Here is a 23,113-nt window from a genome sequence, read left to right on the forward strand (position 1 = left end):
TGTGGATAGGGAGGCTGGGAGTGGGTCTGTGTGGAAGGAAGATGAGTGGGTGTGTGGGAGACGGAGGGGGGGGAGGAGATATGGAAAGGAGAACAGGTTGGGTAGTATGTGGAGTGACAGTAGGCAGTGGGGAAGAGGGGGGGACCAGTGAGTTTGTCTCAGGTACCCAGTGGGGGGTAGCCTAAATTACAGTGAGGAACGCTCTGCAGTGAAGTACCCAGTGACTGAAGCCCCTGGCGGGTTACGAGAAGACCGGCCTACATATTATATTGAAACTGCAGAAGTTGGAGGCCAGAGTTTGCTGCTTCGGGAAGGCAGTGTGGGGACTGGCCCATATATGTGGAGGTGATAATAGTACAATATCAGGGTTGTATTATTATCAGGGTTAGTGTGAGGTGGAGCCCCAGGAAGTAACCTAAGGGAACTAAATAGACTTTGTAAACAGGTATCGGTCTCCGGAGAGAAGCCACAGGTGTCCACAGCTCGTATAAGCAACTCTGAAACAAGGTCTCCACTCAGCGGACGGAGGCCGACTGAAGCAGAATGCTCTCTGAGGCTACGAAGGGACAGTTGACTGTTACCCATTTGATATGTATTATTGGATTGAAAGTGTAGTGTAACAGGTATATAATTATTTTCGTATGGGAAGTCCCACGTTGGTTTTGGTAAAGCTCAGGTAACGTTCGGCTCGTAGAGCCTAGTTCAATGATATCTTACAACATACGGAAAGGGAGAGCAAACTGAGGAATAGCTGGGAGTTATTAATGATGTGCTAAGAGCCTGCTCTGAATGCTGGCCATTAGCTTATGTTAGTGTGTTTGAGTCAGCGCCTTCAAAGTTGGACATGCTTATATATTTTTGTGCCACATTATCTGAATTATGAAATAAGGGATGAGTGAGGTAAAAGACGCAATACATGAGCAGTAGACACTTTTTTTGTGGGAGTAACGGGTTTATTAAGTGATAATGATTTTGAATTTACGTCAGGCTGCATTGTTAGTTTCCATTCCTATTTCTAAGGATGATTTGTGCAAGTAGTAGTATATTTCATTCGATTGTGAGATGCATATCCGTTATCTCCATTATTCTGTACACATGATTTCATTGTATATCTAAACTAATATTATAGTGGACAGTGGAAAAACATTGTTATACGCTAGAATTGTTAAAGAATTCGTGGCGATTTTAAGTGATTTCGTGGCGATTTTAAGTGATTTCGTGGCGATTTTAAGTGATTTCGTGGCGATTTTAAGTGATTTCGTGGCAGAGCCGAAAAACTAGGCTATTCAGTCTAGCAATTGAAGCCTCAAGACAATTACATCATTGTAGCTACGATTATCTTGAATTGTTAATTTATGTTGTATATAGAAGTGTACGCATTATTTATTGCAGTAAACTCTTTCAAATTTAAATATAGCCTTAATTAATTCTGCTTGAAATTGAAACCCTGAGGTGAAATTACAAGGAATTCTGACAAACTGTTTAACCTAGCCTTTAATTACGCTAGGGTTTATTACAATATAGCGGGGAATTGAGTAAGCCGAAGACGTCCTTGCTTGGAGGCCATGGTCTACTGGTCTGTGTCGGCAAGCAGTGTACATTCCTGACAGCGGGCCGTGCTGACAGTTCCCCACCTCTGGGTAATGGCCGCAGGTATATACAGAGTTGCTGGTGCCAGCAAAACAGACGTCACTTCATAGTCTTGAGTCAAGAGTGTACTCGAGGTTAGGTTCTGAGTTTAGTTCATTTATTATGCGCCCCACACTTATCTTGTGGGCGGTAGTGGAAAGGGTTACAGAGGCACATAATGGGCTCAGGGACTGAACCCCACAATTTCATTTAGTTAAGCAAGTTACAGTCTTGATGAGCTAGTTTTAAAAGGACGGGTTGCATCGTTACATCTACACTGGGTTCGAGACCGACCACAATGGGTGAATGCACAAAACTGTGTCACGACGGGTGAGGCTAGCGGTAAGAGAGTCCCATTCACCACCCCCCTCTTCTCCTTCTCTCTCTTATCTTATTATTATAAGCAATAATCGTCGCTCCTTCCTTCCCCAACGTCGTCACACTAGGCTAAGGTTGTTCAAATTGCGGGTCCCGACCCATTAGTGAGTCGCAAAATCAATAAAATAGGTCGCGATAATAACAAAAATCTACGATAAATAATTAAGCAAGTGAGAGCGACAATCTTATGCACGAGATCACCATAGCCCATGCTACTTGTTCCGCTCCTGTGCCAGGTAAGCTACGGGCTCACCATAGCCCGTGCTACTTTGAACTTGTTCCGAGTAGCTGAATCTATAACAACAACAACAGACAATCTCATTTCGCACTTATTACGCATCATTGCTATTTACGAGGCTGATGGTATGTATGCCTGTTGCCGGGCGATTAGTGCTGCCTGGTGACTAGAGCGCGAACTACACAACGCCAACAACTCTTGTCTTCCAGAGTCCACAGACACACAACACCGCTCCTGTGCCAGGTAAGTCCACTACGGGCTCACCATAGCCCGTGCTACTTGCCCCGCTCCTGTGCCAGGTAAGCTACTGGGCTCACCATAGCCCGTGCTACTTGGAACGTCTTCCGAGTAGCTGAATCTATAACAACTTGTCTTCCACAGCTGCTCGCAAATCGTCGTTGGCTGTCGCCTGGCAAGGTCCTTGGCATGGTGTATGAACTAAGGGTCTGTGTGATTCATACCATTTTGGTTGAAAGAAACAATCTCTTAGCACAATTTTTGTATGATATTTGGATTACTAAATTGTCTTACCTGATTTATATTTGTATTCTTAATTATTTAAACTTCAAACTTCAAGGAAAACGCGGTTATATATTCTAAAATGTTGAATATATTAAAGTTTCAGATGTGAGGGCTATGGCAAGCAATAATTACAAGTGATCAACCCTCCTATTATATGTTTCCAACATTGTTACAACACACTGCTGAGAACCTTGTCAATGAAGATATTTTAAAAGAATTAAAACACGAGATTCCGTCCGTACTCGAGCTTCCCGCTCTCGTCTCGCATTCGAGCTTCCCGCTCTCGTCCCGCATTCGAGCTTTATGCTCTCACCTTGCATTCGAGCTCTCTACCCCCGGCCTGGCTCAAAGCTCTCTGCTCCAGGCCTATGTTCAGCTATCACGATAAGTCACTACATTTCCAACAACTGACTGCTGTATTCAAGACTATATTAAATAAATATTAACAAAAAAATACTAAACTCTTTGAGTCTTATCACCCAAACTGGTATACGTTAGGTTAGTGACCCTGCCAGCCGCAGAACATATACATTACAGGGGCCAGATTCACGAAGCAGTTACGCAAGTACTTACGAACGTGTACACCTTTCCTCAATCTTTGACGGCTTTGGTTACATTTATTAAACAGTTTACAAGCATGAAAACTTCGAAATCAACTGTTGTTATTGTTATAAACAGCCTCCTGGTGCTTCGGAGCTCATTAACTGTTTAATAATTGTAAACAAAGCCGCCAAAGATTGAGAAAAGATGTATAGGTTCGTAAGTGCTTGTGTAACTATTTCGTGAATCTGGCCCCAGGTGTTTTAGTCGACCCGAGGAGTTCTTTAATTTTCGTCCAGTATTTAGCTGGTTCTTTCCTGTACTGGTTGGGTTGTTTTGCCAGGGTCCACCAAATATGGCGTTTATGCCGTAATATCAAGCCTATGACTTCTCTTATGGTTCGTATTGCTAGGAGAGCTGGAGGCCGGTATGTGTGCGTTCTCATTGTTTTTGTTTTATCTTTCTAGTGGGTTTATATTGTTGGCTAATTTTGGTGTTAGTTTGATCACAGTTAGCTAAAGTTGCTTCCTTAATGCGAGTACGTATAATTTTCCATTGTTGTCTATTTTTGGCACTGGTTGGCTGTTAATGTCTACAGTTGGGCCGTTGTTAAGAAACTCTATATATGAACGTAGTCTATGAGTGCTTAATTTGGGATTGGGACTTTCAAGAATTTGAAAGGGTGTCGTTTGAAAATGAATAATTCCTGGTTTGTGGTCTGACTCCACATTACTGCCTGGAATGATTCTGCAGTGAAAGATGTTACTGTCGTTATTTGCTAGAATTATGTATGGTGTTCCTTGATTATTGTCACTAAAGAACGTTTTGGTGTAGGGGCTCTGAAAAGTTAACTTTCTTGCTCTCGTTAAAGCATGCACACAAGCCTCCCTTTATTGTCATCTCTCAGATTGTTTCTATAAAAGAACGGTGCTTGATGTGCGATGAAATCTCCAACAAGGATCGTTGCAATATCCTTATTAAGTACTTTGTGCATGGGCCAATGATGAAATAGCATGCTGTCCTGGGAGAACCTAAATAGTTAAATTTGCTAAAGGGCCATGACTTGTGACACCCCACTGCTAGACAGCCAATTTTGACTAAGCTTGCTACACTTCTAAGCGGCCCTGTGTTTCGATTGTGGTGTAATCTTGAATTTTTATGTGCTGGTCGGGATAAGGGGGGGGGAGGGGGCTGAAATCTCATTTAATATTATTTCCGGGTTGTGCTTACTTTATTCTATTTCTAGTAGATATTTATTATATAAACACAGAGATCAGAAAAAGGTTAGGATAAGGGATAAGAGATCCCACAAATCCAATTACAAATGGGTCAAATTACATGTACTCTAGGATATATAAGGTTTGGAAGGTTTTTCCTTAATGTATGAGAAGTAATGGGGAATATACATGTAAAAATTTTAGGATAGTTTGGTTGTCAATGCCACATGATGATGGAAACTGATAATATGAATGGAAATAACTCCACCTTCTCTGGAAAATACACGTAAATTAAAAATTATATTTTGCTAATTTGTCCTGGTATTAGAAATATCACCTTCTGCTTATGTGGAAAAATACAAGTATAGGATAAACCTACGAGAACCCGATGATGCAAATCTTGCATTGAAATTATAATTTAGCCTACTATTGGAAATAACAACTTCTAGATGATGGAAAATGATGATTTATTAGTAAACTCGGTTGAAATTTCGTAGAGCTGAACTGATCAATATGTAGGTGAGCACAGAGATCTTGCAAAACTTTTTAAAACTGGATTCATTTTTGCGACACCTGCACAGTAATTTATGTTGAAGCAGAGAACATACAAAATTAAGATGGATACCTGAAGTGAAATTTGCTCGTAAAATAACTGACTGACTGATAGATGAGCTCGCGAATGAAAGTTGAGTAGTGAAACGTTATGTGATCAGTGATCATGCAGTGTAAACAAAGATTGATCTTGCAAAGTTCAGAAAGAATATGTTACAGAATAAGCTTACAGAAAAAAAACTTATCTTGAGGTTATCTTAAGATGATTTCGGGGCTTAGTGTCCCCGCGGCCCGGTCCTCGACCAGACCTCCACCCCCAGGAAGCAGCCCGTGACAGCTGACTAACCCCCAGGTACCTATTTACTGCTAGGTAACTGGGGCATCAGGGTGAAAGAAACTCTGCCTATTGTTTCTCGCCGGCGCCCGGGATCGAATCCGGGACGACAGGATCACGCGTCCAGTGTTCTGTCCGCTCAGCCATCGGCTCCTCAGCCGGTTTGCTGAGTATAGATTTTACATGAAGATTTATGAGATGAGTTGGTGTATCAATATTCAGAAGAAAGATGTGATTTACGATTGAACACTAATATCGGTAAGGTGGGTTTGATGAATTGGGAAGAACATTTTTTTTCAGTAGTGTGAAAAGAATATTTTGCGTTTTAAATTGTGAAATGAGCGAGCGTTTGTATAACTTTAGTGATATCTAGGGATGGATATCTGAAGTACCTAGCTAGTGTGTGTGTGGGATTTAACCGTTCGAGGGAGGTGAATCTGAGAAGTGTTGTTTACCACTTAATAAGTGAGAAATATTGAACATTGGATGAATACTGGGAACACTACTTACGCCACAAGAGTTGAAAATATAAATTTTGTGTTGCTTGCAGTGGAAAACTAAAAGTTTTTGGATAAGTACTCTCGTTAGAAGAAAAAAAACTAGGACTATGAACTTGCATTGGTAAACTCTACAGACTTGAGATTACTGAAAAATGAAGAGAGTGAGTTGCGCGAGGGACTTTGTGTTTGAAAAAGTGAGTGTGCTCACCTAGTTTGTGCTTGCGGGGGTTGAGCTCTGGCTCTGTGGGCCTGCCTCTCAACTGTCAATCATTTTTTTCACACACACACTCTCCCAGGAAGCAGCCCGTAGCAGCTGTCTAACTCCAAGATACCTATTTACTGCTAGGTAACAAGGGCATCAGGGTGAAAGAAAGTCTGCCCATCTGTTTCCGCCTCCACCGGGGCTCGAACCCGGAACCTCAGGACTACGTATCTCGAGCGCTGTCCACTCAGCTGTGAGGCCCCAGGTGGGATAGAGATGATGAGGGGTCTAGGGAGGGAAGGAGCTTGCAGGAGAAGAAGTAGATGCGAGGGGAGAGTTGGGGACGGCGTTGCATGGTGTTGCAGAAGGAAAAGGGGAGAGGGGGAATTAGTTAGAGTGGTGGGGGCTAGGCGGGTGGGACGTGGAAGGGGAAGGAGAAGAGTGATGGGGAGTAGGCACTACGGATGGGTGGAGGTGGCGGAAGATGAACAGGGAAGGGAAGTAGAGTGAGGTAAATGTTCACTGCTCTTCATCTGACCTACACCTATACTGATCCAACATTCGTGCTAATTATTCTTGTTCATTTACCTCTTTTTTTCTGGAAAGTATACATTGCTGTGCATCTCTACACTAAGCAAAAATCGATAATTTCATCAGAATTGCATTCCACTGAACGAAGTGATCTACTACTCGCCCTCCTCCTTACGTAGTGAAATGTCCAAATCACTTTGAAGTATCACCCTCTAACGTTCGTTCGTACCCCAAGCCAAGAACAGTCTCTCTCTCTCTCTCTCTCTCTCTCTCTCTCTCTCTCTCTCTCTCTCTCTCTCTCTCTCTCTCTCTCTCTCTCTCTCTCTCTCTCTCTCTGCATGTTCTTGTTGCAACTTGCAAGTCTACGGAGTACACATCCATAATTACCAGTGTACGAAACAGTTCTACTGTACGAAACACTGTAAAACTGAACGAAACACTGGAATTACCCTCGAAATTTCCCTTTTAGCTTCGTTCATACAAAGCATGTTCTTACGACAAAGCATGTTGAAATCATAATCTACGAATTAAAAAAAAACATAATTTCAGTGATATACTGTACCAAACACTTTGGCATCCCCCTTTGCAATTTCCCTTTTAACTTCGTTCACCACACTTACACTTCACCCTTCTTACCCTTTTATTTCATGTTGCAACTTTCATGTGTTCTATGCTCGCAACATTCCAGACAACATTGCAACATTTATGTTTTCTATGTTTGTAACATTGCAAACCAGGATGGCAGGTACCTGCTCAGTCCTACTTTACCCTACTAGCGCCGAAGTTCAACCCCTGCAAGCGTAATTAGATGAACACACACACACACAAGGACAAGCCTCTGTTTTAAGAGAGGAAGTAAACCAAGCAACCTTAGAGGAATTTGAGCTCATCAGTGATGAGGTCAAAAAGAATCTCTTGGAGCTGAATGTGACAAAGGCTGTTGGGCCTGACAGAATCTCACCATGGATACTAAAAGAGGGTGCAGAAGCACTAAGTGTGCCACTCTCTGTGGTGTATAACAGGTCACTGGAGACAGGAGACCTACCGGAAAGCTGGAAAACAGCTAATGTAGTCCCAATATACAAAAAAGGTGACAGGCAAGAGGTTCTGAACTACAGGTCAGTTTCCCTAACTTGTATACCATGCAAAGTGATGGAGAAGATCGTGAGGAAAAGGCCCATGGGACATCTGGAGAGTATGCGCTTTGCAACACACCACAGGCATGGGTTCAGGAATGGTAAATCGTGTCTTACAGGTTTAATAGAATTCTATGACCAGGCAACAACAATTAGGCAAGAAAGAGAACGGTGGGCAGACTGCATTTTCTTGGACTGTCAGAAAGCCTTTGACATAGTACCCCATAAGAGGCTGTTAACAAAGCTGGAGAAACAGGCGGGAGTAAAAGGTAAGGTGCTCCAGTGGATAAAGGAGTATCTAAGCAACAGGAAACAGCGAGTAACTTTACGGGGTCACCACAGCCTGTGCTACTTGGAACTTTTTGTTCTGAGTAGCTGAATTATATTAGAATTAGAATTAGATTAGAATTTAAAACAACAACAGCGAGTAACTGTGAGAGGGGGGGGGGACATCAGAGTGACGAGATGTCGCCAGTAGAGTCCCACGGGACTCTGTACTTGCAATGCAAATATTATGAGAAGAATCAAGACAGATGAAGATAGACAGAGACTACAGGACGACCTGGACAAACTGAAGGAATGGTCTAGAAAATGGCTAATAAAGTTTATTTAACTTCGGAAAGTGAAAACTAATGAAATTAGGTGACGGGAGCAGGAGGCTGAACACAAGGAATCATCTGGGAGGTGATATCTTGCAAGAGTCAAATAGAGAAAAAGATCTGGGTGTTGATATCACATCGAACCTGTCCCCAGAAGTCCACATCAAAAGGATATTATCAGCGGCATATGCTAGACTGGCCAAAATAAGAACTGCATTTAGAAACTTGTGTAAGAAATAATTTAGAATTTTGTATACTACTTATCTCAGACCAATCCTGGAGTATGCAGCCCCAGCCTGGAGTCCATACCTAGTTAAACACAAGATAAAGTTAGAGAAGAGTCAGGTATGCCACCAGAATCGTCCCAGAACTGAGAGGTATGAGCTACAAGGAAAGGCTATGGGAGCTAATCCTCACGTCCCTGGAAGACAGAAGAGTAAGGGGAGACATGATCACCACCTACAAAATTCTCAGGGGAATTAACAGGGTGGACAAAGACAAACTATTTAGCATGGGTGAAACACGAATAAGGTGACACGGGTGGCACCGTAGTACCCAAATTAGCCACAGAGATATCAGAAAGATTTTTTTCAGTGTCAGAGTAGTTAACAAATGGAATGCATTAAGCAATGGTGTGGTGGAGGCTAACTCCATACACATTTTGGGGCACACCAATCCGCCCCACAACTACCAAATTGTGCAAAAGCATTACATTACATCAGAATGATGAGAAAAAGGACCTTAGAGGTCCCACCCACTCAAAACTAAAAGAACTAAAAAGAAAAGAACCACCCACTAAAAGACCCACCACTCAATGAAAGTTGTACAACAGGTACGACCAGCAGTCAACAAAGCTAACCAAACACTCGGAATAATCGAGCGTATCTTCAATTTCAAGGAAAAGCAGGTAGTGATTCAATTGTATATCTCTCTGGTGCGCCCCAAATTTGGATTACTGTATCCAAGCATGGAGACCTCATCTTCAGTAGGACACAGCTGCTCTGGAGAAAGTGCAACACCGGGCAAAAAAAAATCATCGCAGAGCTAAGTCAACTCACGTATAAGGAACGGTTGAGGGGGCCACAGGGCTAACATCACTACATACCAGGCATGACGGCGAGGATCTTATTGAAACGTTTAAAATACTAAACAAATTTGAGGATGTTGATCTGGAAAATTTCTTCTAATGGTCATGTGTAACACAAACAAGGAACTACGGTTTCAAGTTCAACAAGCCATAGTGTAGGACAGAGAACAGGAGATGCTTTTTCACCCACAAGGTTATTAACCTATGGAACCGCCTACCCGCCGAAGCCATTAATGCCAAAACACTGTTGGGGTTTAAAGTACAGCTAGATAAGATTATCAAAGGCAAATGGGGGAGGGGGACCTTCGCAAAGCCGCCGACTTCCTGTCCTCGTCGAGGCCATTAGTATTAGTGGCTCTCTGATAAACAGCTTCAAATCTAAATATGATAGAGTTCAATAGGCTCAAGAATCTGTACACCAGTTGATTGACAGTTGAGAGACGGGACCAAAGAGCCAAAGTTCAACCCCCGCAAGCACAACTAGGTGAGTACACACACTATGCGAGGCACACTTAAGAGTATGCCGCCCCATCGTGGAGCCTCCATCTAAAACAAATAATAAGAAAGCTCCAAAAGGTGTAGAGGTTTACACAAGATTCTTCCCAGAGCTGCGAGGGATGAGGTACGAAGAAAGACTGAAGGAACTAAACCTGACGACGTTAGAAAGGAGGCGCGAGTGGGGGAACATGATTCAGACGCATAAAATAGAGGGACTGACAGTGTGGAAACAGGACATTTTTACAATATCAACAGAACATGGGGGCACGGATGGAAGCTCGAGACTCAGATGGGTCATAGATATGTTAGAAAGTTTTCTTTTAGCGGAAGGATAGTAAGTAAATGGAATGATTTAAAGGAGCAGATTGTAGAGGCTATCTTGAGGTTATCTTGATATGATTTTGGGGCTTAACGTCTCAGCGGCCCGGTCCTCAACCAGGCCTCCTTTTTGTTACACACCCCCGGGAAGCAGCCCGTAGCAGCAACCCCATCACCTCCGCCTCCACCGAGGATCGACCCCGGAACCTCAGGACTACGAATCCGAAGCGCTCTCCACTCAGCTGTCAGGCGCCCTGGGTAATGAATGGCTAACTCCATTCATAACTTTAAAAGCAGGTATGATACAGAAATAGGTCAGGAATCATTGCATTAGACAACCAACGGTTAGAGAAGCAGAGTCCAAGAGCTTGAATTCGATCCTGCAGGCACAAATAGGTGAGTACACACTATTGGACTCCTCCTGTTTCTGATATATGTAAATGATCTTCCAGATGGTATAATAGACTCATTCCTCTCAATGTTTGCTGATGATGAAAAAATTATGAGAAGAATCAAGACAGATGAAGATAGACAGAGACTACAGGACGACCTAGACAAACTGAAGGAATGATATAGAAAATCTAGTTACAGCCTCGCCCCTGTGCCAGGTAAGTTCACTAAGGGCTCGCCATAGCCCGTGCTACTTGCCCCGCTCCTGTGCCAGGTAAACTACGGGCTCGCCATAGCCTGTGCTATTTGGAACTTGTTCCGAGTAGCTGAATCTATAACAAGAACAAACAGATATAGAAAATGGCAACTAAAGTTTAACTCAGGTAAGTGTAAAATAATGAAATTATGTGAAGGGAACAGGAGGCCGAACACAAGGTACCATCTGGGAGGTGAAATCCTGCAAGAGTCAAGTAGAGAGAAAGATCTGGGGGTTGATATCACACCGAACGTGTCTCCGGAAGCCCACATCAAGAGGATATCATCAGCGGCATACGATTGATTGGCCAACATAAGAACTGCCTTTAGAAACTTGTGTAGGGAATCATTCAGAACCTTGTCTACCACTTATGTTAGACCAATTCTGGAATATGCAGCTCCAGCCTAAGTCGCCAGCCTAGTTAAACACAAGACAGGCTTAAAGAAGATTCAGAGGTATGCCACCACACTAGTCCCAGAACTGAGAGGTATGAGGTAAGAGGAAAGGCTACGGGAACTAAACCTCACGTCCCTGAAAGACAGAAGAATTAGGGGAAGACATTTTCACCACATATAAAATTCACAGGGGAATTGACAGGGTAGACAAAGACAAACTATTTAGCATTGTTGGAATACGAACAAGGGGACACAGGTGGAAATTGAGTACCCAAATTAACCAATGAGACATTAGAAATAATTTTGTCAGTGTCAGGGTAGTTAAGAAATGGAATGCACTACACAGTGATGTGGTGGAGGCAGAATTCATACACAGTTTCAAATGTAGATATGATAGGCTCGGGAATCTGTACACCAGTTGATTGATAGTTGAGGAGCGGGACCAAAGAGCCGAAGCGCAACCCCCGCAAGCACAACTAGGTGCGTACTCGCACACAGTCCTCGCAACTGAGTGGACAGCGCTCCAGGGTCGTAGTCCTAAGGGGCATAAATCGATTCCCGGCCGAGATGGAAACAAATGGGCAGAATTTCTTTCACCTGAAGCTCTGTTCACTTAGCAGTAAATAGGTACCTGGGAGTGAGACAGTTGCTACGGGTTGGAGACAGTTGCTTCTCACACATACACATCCTGAGGATGTGTATGTGTGTGAGAACTATGCAGTATATACAACTTTTCCTCCTAATACAACGTCGCATTTTGAAGTATACTCTACCTAAGGCCAAAAACTGTCGAACTAGAAAATGGCAGCGACTCGCGAAATTGACTTACTGTCCGGCTTTCTGTTTTGGGTCCTCTGGTAGATAAGGATAAGGATAAGGGCACTTTAGTACGACAATTTCTTGACGTTGGGAAACCTTAGGAGGAGGGCTGATATATATATATAAGGTACATGGAAAATAGGTCGGAAGTTATACATTAGACAACCGACGATTAGAAAGGCGAGGGTGCAAGAGCTCGATTCTGCAGGCACAAATTGTAAATAAACACAAACACCCACACCCACACACACACACACACACACACAACCAAAGGATGCAGCCCGCAACAGCTGACTAATTCCCAGGTAGCTATTTACTGCTTGATCAAAGGCGTCAGGTGAAAGGAACTACCCATTTGTTTCTGTCTCGGCTGGGAATCGAACTCGAGTCCATGGACAACAAATCTTGAATGCTGTCCGTTCGAACCTGTGTGTGTGTGTGTGTGTGTGTGTGTGTGTGTGTGTGTGTGTGTGTGTGTGTGTGTGTGTGTGTGTGTGTGTGTGTGTGTGTGTGTGTGTGTGTGTGTGTACTCACCTAGTTGTGCTTGCGGGGGGGGTTGAGCTTTTGCTTTTTGGTCCCGCCTTCAACAGTCAATCAACTGTGTATTATTCACCTAGTTGTATGTTGTATTCACCTAGTTGTGCTTGCGGGGTTGAGCTCTGGCTCTTTCGGGCCGCCTCTCAACTGTCTATCAATCAACTTGATTTTGTGTGTGTGTGTGTGTGTGTGTGTTGATGCGTATGTCCATGAATGCACAAATTTATGTAGCCTATGTATAAATAAATATATGAAGGGCTTTACAGATATTAATATTTTGGCTAGGCTATAGATAAGGTGATGTATGCACGAATCATATTTATTAAGTAATCAATTATTCAATAATTTTATTTATCATTGATTATGCGTGTATGTATATTGACCTGGTCAACGAAAATATTGGATAAATGCATTATTCATTTACAAGACAAAATTAATCATAAATATCCTAACAAATCGTTATTTTTATATTATATTTTTAATGAAAACGGGAATGCATACGATATTATACTATATTATACTGAAGAAGTTGAAAAGACAGTACAATCGATAACAATTGTTAAATTTCTTACGACATTAATACACTCTAAGACAGGAGACATAATAATTAAGTCATATTTTTTTACAAGAAGAAACATATACTCGATGAGGACTTGGCTGAAAGATAAAAAACTGAAAGAAAGCATGAAAGAAGTGAAGTCGGAGGGGGAATGGATGTCACTAGGCTACTGTATCACCTTACTGTATCACCAAGTTTGGGAACGACACAAAGATTGAGCGTGCAGTCAAATGTAACTAATGAATACTTAAATCTCCCCGTGCTGGGTATGAAAATAACTAATACAGTTTAAACGCTGAAAATACTAATTCCTTAACCTGGGAAAAGACACATTAATAACGCCGTCATGGTAAGATCAAAATTTTGAGAGGCTTGGAACTCCTAGTTAGCAGGGAGCTTGAGGTCTGAGATAGCAATGCATTAACGCACGAAGCAAGCCTACAGGGTGCTGGGATTTATAATAAGCATCAACAACAGAAGCACGAATTTTGTCCTTCAGCTTTGCCTTGCTCTAGTGAGGACCCACTTAGACTACGCTACGCAGTTCTGGCGCACTGTACTACATAATAAACATATACTCGGATGACGAGGTTCATACCTGGTACCTTTACCACGAAGACGGATTGAGTGTCTTAATCTCGACTCAATAAAGAAAGGCAGAACAAGGGTAAATATAATGTAGGTTTTCAAATGGATTAAGGGCGTAAACAAGGGGAATATATAAAAAAAAAAGTTTCTGAAACTGTCGGTACAGGTCAGAACCAACAACAATGGGAACAAGCTGGAGAAATGTAGTTTTAGGACGGATATAGGGGAAATTCTGGTATGGAAAACAGGGTTGTGGATGAGGGGAATGGGCCGCCAATTAGCACTGTTAATAGATTTCAATACCAGATTAAAAAGGAATATTGGTCGGAGGTGGTGGATTTAATACGGGTACCGCCTAGTCCTTGTTAATCCAACAAGGCTGCCGTTTTGCTCTCTAATCCTTCTGATGTTGTGAATATAGTCAAAAGACTAAATGCTGTTATAGGTACACAGATTGCTAGACAGGAATTAATTTAGACGACACATTCAAACACTGAAATATCCAATAGGCTAATATTTACATATCTTGACAAAGCCCTGATACAAGGTTTGCATAATAATTTAATGTAATATATATGCTTTGTTAGTGGTGTCAGTGGGTTTGGTGGGTGATGTAGGTGGGTTTGTTAGGTGATGTGGGTGGGTTTGGGTGGTGATATAGACGGAAATGATATAGGTGGATTTGTGACACGGATACGACACTTTCTTGAGTGCTATTTCGTATTTCACCAGTCTAATATATATTTTTTAGAAAGTGGGCGAATTGTTGAAATGATAACTTCGAAAAATGGTTGGTGGGCCGTCTTTATATCGAGCCCCTTCCCCCTCACACCCCCTAGGTCGAATTATTTACCCCCGCCCCACAATACGCTAACTCCTGAGTACCACCTACTTACTGCTAGGTGAATAGAGGCATTAGGTGAAAGGAAATGTGCTCAACCATTTCTGTTCCGCCCGGGATTCAAACCCGGAATTCGCGATCGTGCGTCGAGAACGAACCCTGACTGTACTACCGGGACACTAAATATGTGAGACCCTAAATAAATATGTGACCTAGGCGAGTCAGCATAGGTAATCAAGGGAAGAAACAGTCTTTATCCAACTTGTGAACAGTCTGGTCTCCTGCTCAAATCTGATTTTGATTGTTGCCGCGCCAGAGGCTGCTAGTTTATTGTGCAATTCCAGTCATGTGTATGCCAATTTCATGTGAACGTGTTCAGATTTATTATGTTTATCATTAGTTTATGCTGTGTGTTTGCTGCTGTAGGAGTTCCCTTATTGTGTATTATTGTGTTTATTGTATTTTTCATTTTGGTGCGCTGTAGCGGTCTCCGATTGTTAAGGTCCCTTGTGAGTGAATTTTTAGATTCTAGATTTAGATTTTTTATTCAGGTAAAGGTACATACATTGAGTTACATACATAATGTTGGAATTAAAGATAGAGATAGTACATACAATACCTAAAGCCGCTACCCTGGAAACACAAACCGAAACTGTCTATTTTCCGCTTGTTACAACTTGTAATAAAGTTGTTACATCTTGGCTTAACGTGTTTATGACGTATTAGAACGTTGTTACAACTTGCTATATTGGTTGTTATAACTGGTTAGGAAGTGTTAAAACTTGTTCGAACGTTGTACCAACGTCGTAGTTTCGGTGTGTTTGGCGGGTAGTATGCATAGCGTTTCGGGAAAAATTTTCTTTTCTATATGTATATGCGGTTGAGTGGTGTTGGTGTTCTTTGGTTTAGGTACCTTATCTGTGTTAACTCTGTGTGTGGGTTTGGTGTAACAATTGTGCACGTACGTGAACTGTTCACTGGGTGCGTGTGTTTCTGTACTTGTATTGTGTTATTAATTGGTTTGGTTCTCTGTTTTATGTGGTGATTGTGTACAGTTTTGTTGCTATGGTAACTTTTTTATTTGTATATATACTCTGTTATATATAATAAAGAAAAACAATTTATTGCGCACCCCATACTCATCCTATGAGCGGTAGCGCAAAAACGAATTTCACAGGCCACAAAAGGAGTTTATCAGACCTCAACGGAGATTATTATGTTAACAATACCATCTGTCCTGCACACCTTATATTATAATGTCAGTTAGTTACAGAGATTGTTCCAATTCAATAGCTATGTATTTATAGTTAATCATTATACATTAATGGTAGGTCTTTTCGCTAATACATAATTGTCTTGAGCTATGGAGATATTACAGGGTCATAGGGGAGCTGCTGTTTGTTATTATTCGTCTTTACAATACGCTACTTGCCGAAGGTATGTAGTGGACTTATTTTCTGTTCTAACTCCCGACAAGCTGTGTCGGGTGCCTGCCAACTGATATTCAGCCATTCCCAACCACTTGGGCTGGACGGTAGAGCGACGGTCTCGCTTCATACAGGTCGACGTTCAATCCCCCAGACCGTCCACGTGGTTGGGCACCATTCCTCCCTGCGTCCCATCTAGCCTATCTTAACCTCACCTAAACTAACACAATTAAGTCAATAATTTATGTTCTTAATATAATATAGTAATAATAATTCAAATAAACTAATTGGAAACAATTTATTGAAAATAAAGAAAATCACTTGACCTATTAGGCAAATTGGGCCTTGCATAGTAGGCCTAGAAGTGCGTTCTGGCTACTAGGTACGAAATATATATATATATATATATATATATATATATATATATATATATATGTCGTACCTAGTAGCCAGAACGCACTTCTCAGCCTACTATGCAAGGCCAAATTTGCCTAATAAGCCAAGTTTTCATGAATTAATTGTTTTTCGACTACCTAACCTACCTAACCTAACATAACATAACTTTTTCGGCTACCTAACCTAACCTAACCTATAAAGATAGGTTAGGTTAGGTTAGGTAGGGTTGGTTAGGTTCGGTCATATATCTACGTTAATTTTACCTCCAATAAAAAAACATTGACCTCATACATAATGAAATAGGACGCTTTATCATTTCATAAGAAAAAAATTAGAGAAAATATATTAATTCAGGAAAACTTGGCTTATTAGGCAAATTTGGCCTTGCATAGTAGGCTGAGAAGTGCGTTCTGGCTACTAGGTACGACATATATATATATATATATATATATATATATATATATATATATATATATATATATATATATATATATATATATATATATAAATATATATATATATATATATATATATATATATATATTTATATATATATATATATATATATATATATATATATATATATATATATATATATATATATATATGGTGTACATATTGGTACTTGTACATTAAATATATCTGTAATGAAATTACCGGCTTAAGAGATTAATTTAATCGCTGTACCTTTTCGGTATATTGAAACTGAAATTAGTATATTGAGGTATAAATACACACAAAGGGATGAGGTAGCTCAAGCTATTCTCACCCCGTTCAGTACAACGTGTTCATATATATATATATATATATATATATATATATATATATATATATATATATATATATATATATATATATATATATATATATATATATATATATATATGTCGTACCTAGTAGCCAGAACGCACTTCTCAGCCTACTATGCAAGGCCCAATTTGCCTAATAAGCCAAGTTTTCATGAATTAATTGTTTTTCGGCTACCTCACCTATTTAACCTAACCTAACCTAACTTTTTCGGCTACCTAACCTAACCTAACCTATAAAGATAGGTTAGGTTAGGTTAGGTAGGGTTGGTTAGCTTCGGTCATATATCTACGTCAATTTTAACTCCAATAAAAAAACATTACCTCATACATAATGAAATGGGTAGCTTTATCATTTCATCAGCAAAAAATTAGAGAAAATATATTAATTCATGAAAATTTGGCTTATTAGGCAAATCGGGCCTTGCATAGTAGGCTGAGAAGTGCGTTCTGGCTACTAGGTACGACATATATATATATATATATATATATATATATATATATATATATATATATATATATATATATATATATATATATATATATAGACACACATCACAAACGATCCAAGTTTCAGCCCCGCTCCTGTGCCAGGTAAGTCCATCACGGGCTCACCATAGCCCGTGCTACTTGGAACTTTTAGTTCCCAGTAGCTGAATCTTAAACAACAACAACAACAAACGATCAACATATTACTGAACATTCTAAGTGATAAACATATACATTTTTTCATTCACATATGCAGTGTGTTACCAGACGTACACACAAATACTTTTATAACTAGATAAACATACAATTTGCAAAAGATATTTAGACAATTCAATAAAGTTAGTCTTAGTGCAAAATTCTTACAGCTCTCTCTCCAGAATATAATCAATCTTTCCGTTGTGACGCATTCAGGCTATTTGTTCAGGAACAATCCTTATCTCAACGTTTCTATATACATTAATCAACGGGCAATCAAGAACATAATGGGTGAGGGTGTGAGACCTTAACATACCATATAGTTTACATTTCGTTTCATTATCATTGACACCTATTTCATATTCCCAGTAATATTTGTACCCAAGCCTGAGCCGCATGTGTACAGGGTCACTCCAAGCATTTCTCCTTTTACCATAAGTGAAATGCGTGTTTTGACTCACATACATGAAGTGTAACATGGTTTGACTTCCCTCATACAGTATATCTCTCCTCGCCACTTCTGCTTGTGCCTGAATATTTCTTATTTTGCTTCTTATTTGTCTCATTTGTAAAAAAAAAATTTCAATGTCAACTTGTGTTTTTGATGTGGCGCGTTTGGCCTGGCCAGTTTTCTCAGTATAAGTTAGGTCGAAATGACCTGTCTGCTGAGCAGGGCACCGCTCCAGTGCCAGGTAAGTCCAATACGGGCTCACCATAGCCCGCGCTACTTGCCCTGCTCCTGTGCCAGGTAAGTTACGGGTTCATCATAGCCCATGCTACTTGGAACTTGTTCTGAGTAGCTGAATCTATAACAACAACACCTGTCTGCCCTTCATTGAAGAAACGACAAACCAGAAAAGTGGGAAAGCAAGCAATTAAGAGTTCGCCTAAAAGTAGGAATTGGATTATCAGGGCCCAGCCTACTGTGTGTCAAACTTGACAAGAACCAGACTAGTTGACAACTCCCACGCCCTGAAACTATAATCCCCACGGCTATGCAAGGCCCAGAGGTGACTTCACATTAAGAAGGGATTTGCATTCTAAAATCTGCATACACTGGACGGTTTCCTCCTAGAGGAGTGATCCCAACAGTTTGTTAAAGTGATGTTGGTGAGTTGGTAGGTGATGGTGGTGGGTTGGTAGGTGGTGTTGGTGGGTTGGTAGGTGATGTTGGTGGGTTGGTAGGTGATGTTGGTGGGTTGGTAGGTGGTGTTGGTGGGTTGGTAGGTGATGTTGGTGGTGTTGGTGGGTTGGTAGGTGATGTTGGTGGTGTTGGTGGGTTGGTAGGTGGTGTTGGTGGGTTGGTAGGTGATGTTGGTGGGTTGGTAGGTGATGTTGGTGAGTTGGTAGGTGTGTTGGTGGGTTGGTAGGTGATGTTGGTGAGTTGGTAGGTGTGTTGGTGGGTTGGAAGGTGATGTTGGTGAGTTGGTAGGTGATGTTGGTGGGTTGGTAGGTGGTGTTGGTGGGTTGGTAGGTGGTGTTGGTGGGTTGGTAGGTGGTGGTGGTGGGTTGGTAGGTGATGTTGGTGGGTTGGTAGGTGGTGTTGGTGGGTTGGTAGGTGATGTTGGTGGTGTTGGTGGGTTGGTAGGTGATGTTGGTGGTGTTGGTGGGTTGGTAGGTGGTGTTGGTGGGTTGGTAGGTGATGTTGGTGAGTTGGTAGGTGTGTTGGTGGGTTGGTAGGTGATGTTGGTGAGTTGGTAGGTGTGTTGGTGGGTTGGTAGGTGATGTTGGTGAGTTGGTAGGTGATGTTGGTGGGTTGGTAGGTGGTGTTGGTGGGTTGGTAGGTGGTGTTGGTGGGTTGGTAGGTGGTGGTGGTGGGTTGGTAGGTGATGTTGGTGGGTTGGTATGTGATGTTGGTGGGTTGGTAGGTGATGGTGGTGGGTTGGTAGGTGGTGTTGTTGGGTTGGTAGGTGATGTTGGTGGGTTGGTAGGTTGTGTTGGTGGGTTGGTAGGTGATGTTGGTGGGTTGGTAGGTGATGTTGATGGGTTGGTAGGTGGTGTTGGTAGGTGATGTTGGTGAGTTGATAGATGTTGTTGGGTTGGTAGGTGATGGTGGTGGGTTGGTAGGCGATGTTGGTGGGTTGGTAGGTGATGTTGGTGGGTTGGTAGGTGATGTTGGTGGGTTGGTAGGTGGTGTTGGTGGGTTGGTAGGTGATGTTGGTGGGTTGGTAGGTGATGTTGATGGGTTGGTAGGTGATGGTGGTGGGTTGGTAGGTGATGTTGATGGGTTGGTAGGTGGTGTTGGTAGGTGATGTTGGTGAGTTGATAGATGTTGTTGGGTTGGTAGGTGATGGTGGTGGGTTGGTAGGCGATGTTGGTGGGTTGGTAGGTGATGTTGGTGGGTTGGTAGGTGATGTTGGTGGGTTGGTAGGTGATGTTGGTGGGTTGGTAGGTGATGTTGATGGGTTGGTAGGCGATGTTGGTGGGTTGGTAGGTGATGTTGGTGGGTTGGTAGGTGATGTTGGTGGGTTGGTAGGTGATGTTGGTGGGTTGGTAGGTGATGTTGGTGGGTTGGTAGGTGATGTTGGTGGGTTGGTAGGTGATGTTGGTGGGTTGGTAGGTGATGTTGGTGGGTTGGTAGGTGATGTTGGTGGGTTGGTAAGTAGTGTTATTTTTCTTTACTACGTCCTAAAGTTAGCTAATATTTCCTCTCGTTAGTAAACGTTGCCTCCCGTTAGTATTTTCTCCTGTTCAAAATATTGTCTAAACACCACAGCATATTATGTACCAATAAACAACCAATGTATTATATTCAGTATGTCTTAATACAAATAATTAGTATATAATAAATACGTGTTGCTTTGTGCTGATAAATATTTGTAGACGAAAATAATATATTATTTTGTGCGTTTCTTAACGATTTGTAAGTTAAAAATTTTAAATGCAAATTTAAAGTCTTGTTTTCAGTTTCGCGAAAACTATGAATACGAGTTTAAGTAAAAATTTGTTGTTTTTTTCGTTCTTGATTTTGTCGTCTGTGTAAAATCTGATACTGGGTTATTTTCACTTGTATTTATGACATTTTTCATTTATTTTGCAACCCCATATTCTCTCTTCTCCCTTACAGTGAATTACCAAAGTGCTCATTACGCTACAAATTTTTTTACTGACCTGCAAAAGTGATGCGATGAATCCTGAAGTCATCAGGCTCTGGTCTCGAGGTTAGGTTTATACCCTTGGGTAGTGTTGAGTGGGTGATATCTCCTGGTGGGTGTTGCACTCTTTCACTCACATTCTCGTGTCCTGCCCCACACTGAGGGCCCTCACTCGAGTACACGAGCTCATTAACGTATAGAGCACACAAACCTGACGTATGAGTTTAATATCAACACGTGGGATTTGTGTTTTTTTCAGCGTTGTCCCCAAGGTGTGGGGTGACAGGCACTCGCACAGGTAATTATTTTTGCTTAGGCTGGCTTCATGTCGCGTTCTGTGGCAAGCAGTAATTTACATAGCGACGAAGCCGTAGCCTATAGCGATGTTTCTTTTCTTTTTTTCAAGATACCTTATATATATTATTATTATTTTCCATGAGTTTCCTTGAGATTTAAACAGATGCACACGAGTCTGGAGGCGACTGAGCTCGTTCTGGTGCGGAAACTCGTTAGCTCTGCTATCGTTAGTTTGCGATATGTATGTAATCACTTCCCTGCTTCACCAAACTTAAGTTTATATTTGCTCTATATTTTATAAACTTACACAGAACAATTATATGGCACAATATCGACATTTATTACACTGACACTAATCAATCCTTAAACTATACGGTGCGGGCGAACTCCGTTGACGTAATACAGTCTAATCCAGTCCAGTTACTGAGAAATAAACTGGAGTTGGAATAATGTTTAACTGCAGTCCGTCATCTGACAAGTTTGTGTGTGTTTTTTTTTAAATGTGTAAACAACTCACACTAAGTCAAGATGTTTGTACATGATGAATTTAGGCATAATTAAATCAAATTTCATTTCCGGCGAATTAAGGATAGCCGGACCCACTGACACAAGTTTAGGGGCACCGAGATTCTCCAACAAAAATCAGTTTTCGTTACTGTTTTAACGAGCGCGAACCACTTAGCTACCGGATCGTTGATCTTCATACCGAAGTTTAACGCGTTCCCCCCCTACCCTTTAGGGTTTACGAAGGGCACGTCTAGGGCGTCAGGGGGGTGGTAAAATGAGAGCTGGACGGCCCTGGTCTTCTACCTCAGGGGGAAGCTGGCTGTATGAGAGAGAGTGTAAGTTTTAAGAGGCGTGAGGTGGTCTGGTCTGGTCTCCTGGCACACACACACACACACGCAACAGCCACCGCCTCCTCCACACAGCCACACGCGCACCCCGTCGACGACGACGCCACCTTACCGCTCCGTGGCTGCACAACGACTAACCCTAGCCGCTTGGGCCGGTCCGCCATCACTCCCCTCCTCAACGCTGCCACCACCACCACTACCACCATCACCGACCCCCATCTATAGATCCCGCCACCAACATGCTGTAATGTTGATTCTGGGGGGGGCTTTGATGGTGATGGCCGGCTGCTGCTCTTGTGTAAATGCTGCTGATCTCGGGTATATATCCTTTAGGCGGGTCAAGTGGTGGCTGCCACTGTTACTACCACTAACTATCTCCCGTTGCCTCTGGCTGTTGTTTCTCGTGTCTGAACCAGTGTCATGGTTCATATTTTGTGCTGGAATATTATCAATGAATACAGACAGAGAAGACATGGATCTGGGAATATATATCCCACTACACCTGAGTGGGTAAGGTTCATAAACAAAATATCGAAAAATGGAAGTGGGATGATTAAATGGGAATAGACATGATGTCTATTCCCCATTCCCATTTAGGAATATTCCTCAAGTCTATTCCCATTAGGGAATAGTTCCCTAATGGGACTATTCCGTATTCCCATTCCCTAATCCTTGGAATGTACTACACATACACATTACTCTCTACATAATTTTATACATATCACAAATCTAACCAATTACAGAGCTATCTAATTTACGTAAACCTGGACTTACATTAATATTATCTAATTCACTGCAATAATTCAGATTCAATTTTCAATAATATTTTGAAGAATTGAAGAAGATTCAATAATATTTATTTCACTAACTTATTTACACTCAACAATT

At 41.6% G+C, this 23,113-nt stretch overlaps 1 protein-coding gene across 1 annotated transcript in view; it reads right to left on the reverse strand.

The window, feature by feature from the left end:
• Nucleotides 1–22,432, reverse strand: part of LOC123757574 (FMRFamide receptor) — a 687,359-nt gene extending 664,927 nt beyond the window's left edge. Inside the window, 1 exon segment of the mRNA XM_069327162.1 lies at nt 21,091–22,432. The gene's annotated coding sequence lies outside the window, so the exon portion shown is untranslated.
• Between the last annotated feature and the right edge of the window lie 681 nt (nt 22,433–23,113).

This window comes from Procambarus clarkii, chromosome 19, assembly GCF_040958095.1.
Source record: "Procambarus clarkii isolate CNS0578487 chromosome 19, FALCON_Pclarkii_2.0, whole genome shotgun sequence".
Taxonomy (NCBI): Eukaryota; Metazoa; Arthropoda; class Malacostraca; order Decapoda; family Cambaridae; genus Procambarus; species Procambarus clarkii.